Consider the following 3,535-nt stretch of genomic DNA (forward strand, 5'->3'; position numbering starts at 1 on the left):
TGGAGCTCCCTGTAAGAGAGGAGCTGGAGAATAAAGCTCAGTAAAACTGTAAAAGGAGATGTTCCACAGTCTTTCCTCTTCCCTCATCTCAGCTTCCCAGCTTCAAATCCTACCTCCTTGTCACCCAATGCCAGGCTTAAAGAAGAGGGTTTGGGTGGGGATGGGGTGAGGTGACTGCTAAAACTTGACAGGAAACTCCCAACACCTCAAAGTAGGAAAGCAACATACAGGAAGGAGAGAGCCATACAGGGGACATGGTGAGCCTCCAGCCCACTGGCCAGTGCTTATTCCTGACTTGGCACTGCTGTACTTATTAATTCCAATGTTCTTATGTGGGTCAATTTTTCTAAAGGTGCCAAAAAACAGATTTTTATTGAAATGTCACAATTTGTAAAACTTGTAGACCAAGAACTTTTTTTTTGCCTTTGTTTTTGTTTTAACTCTGATTAAGTTAGCCAGAAATTTAAACATGGCCAGATCTACTAGGTTATAACTCACAACACAATGTAACCATGGTTCAAATCTGAAAATGTTGATCTTAAGAGTTAAGATTGTAAAAAATACAGCTGGAACCCCAATGGTGACAGTTTGGGTAGCATATTAAAGTGCAGGCCTGTTATCTCAACCAAGTAATGTTCATAAAACTATAGACAAATGGTTCAAGCTTGTATTTAAGAGTTCACACAGATGGGATGGGTGGAGCTACTTAAAGACCCATCTTTCCTGGAAATCATTTCCCTTTCATTTCCTTCCCATAAAAGTCCAGGTGTGTCTTAGACTCTGCTACATGTCACAGAGGCTCCTCCCAGCAATTGTCTTTTCTTTGCTCACCATCTGGACCCCAAACCCTGCACTGAGCAGGCATACAGTTGTCAACACCAGCAAGACAGAAGCTTACCCATAATAAATGCCTAATATTCTGCTGATTCCCTTTCCATAAGATTTAGATTGATTGGGGTTTTGTTCCCGAGGGAGTATGTAGTTGAGAGAGACCAGAGCCAATCGATAGAAAAGGCTGAGGAAAAATAGATGTGGCATCAATTAAAGAATAAGGAAAATGAAAGCACAAAATTAACCCCCATAGAAGGTATTATTGGCAAAGGTTTTTCTCCTACCCTATAGGCTGTCTTTTATTGGCATATAGATGAAAAATTTAAAAAGAAAAAAATTATTTATGGGACTCCAATTATTTTATACTAGAGAAGATTTCAGAAATACATCTTATGTCTACTAGGGGTAGAATTGGATCATGTTTCTATTCTCATTTTTCAGTTGTGAACAAGGAACAATATCCCATTGTGTGTTCCAAACTCTCAGTTCCCCAAGGGTGAGTATCCTATTATAATAATGTATGTAAAAGTAGCTTAATATTTTCTGACTTTAATGCAGCAAAATGGATAACAATAGTCTGTTTGGTGAAAGTATGACTGGGGTGCATGTCCTCACAGGGAGTGTCCTGAGCACTTGGCCAGTTGAGAAGCACCATGTACCAGGGTCTGGCCAAGGAAAAGAGAGAAGCTGGGCTGGCTACATGTCAGCACTCCCACCTCCCACTGGCCAAAGACTGACAGCAAAACTATGGGTAGTGGAATAAATATTTCTGTTTCTCCGACTTTCTACAGCACAATTTCTGTAGCTACTTTAAGGGTTAAAAAATGAGTACCGCTCTCATTTTCTTCGCTGCAGTACTTCACATGCATAGTTAATCTCAGATGAATTCAGCATGGTTGTATTCCTTCCTATGTCTAGTATAGATTCACACTCAGAGAGGATTTCCTCAAAATTATCCCCTTCTCCCAACTCAGGAAAGCTAACTTTACCTATGTTAGGAAGGAAAGGAATCTACATAATGAGATAAAAAGGGAGACCCAGGAGAAAGAGAGAAAGGAGTCTAAGAACCGAGGCCATTGGTTCTGTTCAGCCAGCATGTCTATGTAGGGGTACAAATCAGAATGCAGGGTTGCTACAGTGTCACAGGGGCTACCAAGCGGTAGCCCCCCTTGGTATCTAGACAAAGACGATAACAAAGATGCAACGGATGTCTCATTAACTGCAGAGTGGAATGAAAATATTTTAATAGGTCACAATAGAAACCGGCCAAAACAAGAATCAATCTATTGTGAGCGTTAACCCACAATTCAGAGCAGTATTAATTTGTTAAAGTGATGAGCTATAGCCTGTCATCGAAGGTTATAAGTGATCTGAAATATAAGAGACCGGTGTGGTGAGAGCCCCAGGATAACACAGCCAAAAGGGATTCTGACAATAGAAAGGGGTTTGTAAAGCTCAGGACAGAGGAGGCCTGCAGATTTTCTGGGATGTGGGGAAATCACAGAAGCTATAACAACTCCAAAAGCCGCAGCTTTACCAGGCACAAAGCACTTTCACAGAGAATCTGATCCCAAGTGCCATTTTCTCATTTCAGAGAGTAAAAGACACAGTGAGTCCAGCGGCCTGCTTAGCGGCCTGAGCCAATAAAATGGGAGAAATGGTTCCTTAATGTTCTTGAGGGTTCTTTCAACAAGCTTGGTTCTCAAATGTAATTAGAATGATCTGGGCCCTTCATATGCTTCAGCGCTGAGCTCTGTGGCTTCTAAGGTTTATCCAGATAAGGAGTGAGGAGGCAGGTTTACTGGCAATTAAGAACTTTGAGCAGATTCAGGAAGAATAACCTTCAAGGGAGGGGATTGTAGATGATGGGAGACGTTGAGAACAGGATTAAGAGAATTTGGTCTGGATCCTTAAAGCAATGGGCTGAACACCAGTCACCTACATGCACACACATTGGAGAAATATGCTACATGACTCATTGGATCAAAACACATAAACATGCATCCAGAAAAAGCTCCTACCTTCACTGTGTTGAAAATTAACGAAAGCATTTCCACAAGACAGCAGATAAACTTGCCTGCAGCAGATAAACTTGTGGGAAAGCAACAATCCATCTGTGTTGAAGGGTAGAAAGAAAAACAGCCAGAGAATGTTCCAGTTGCTGGTAAGAAATGTCAACACACCATCAGCTCAAACACCTAGCTGAAAAGTATGAGGAAACCTGATAAGTCCAGTTTGCTTTTTCAGAACGTAAGGTCTTTGTAGAACAAAGGTATTAGCATCTCAGCATCTAAAACTAACTGTCTCCCGACCTCATATTTCTTAGGTCTTATCACGTTGAGAAATCAGACACTGTCTCTAGCCTAACCTGAAAGGCATTTGCTTTCTATGCATGTGAACACACACACACACACACACACACACACACACACACACACACACACACACAAATAAAGTGCAGAATTATTGCACTTTAATGTTCGGGGGGGGAGAATCATTGCCCACACTGAGAGTACTAGGTGTTCATTTACCACTCCATTCATACAAATTTAAGCAAATGAAGAAAGAGAAACAAATTAAGCCCCAATTCATAATGATGTGTCCATGCTAAGAGAAGACAGAAAAAGAAAAGAAGACAGAATGGGAACCATGGGCGCACTTTCTACACAGACTCTTGATTCTTAGAAGTAATGCTCACTCCCAG

Source organism: Micromys minutus, assembly GCF_963924665.1.
Source record: "Micromys minutus genome assembly, chromosome: 2".
NCBI lineage: Eukaryota > Metazoa > Chordata > Mammalia > Rodentia > Muridae > Micromys > Micromys minutus.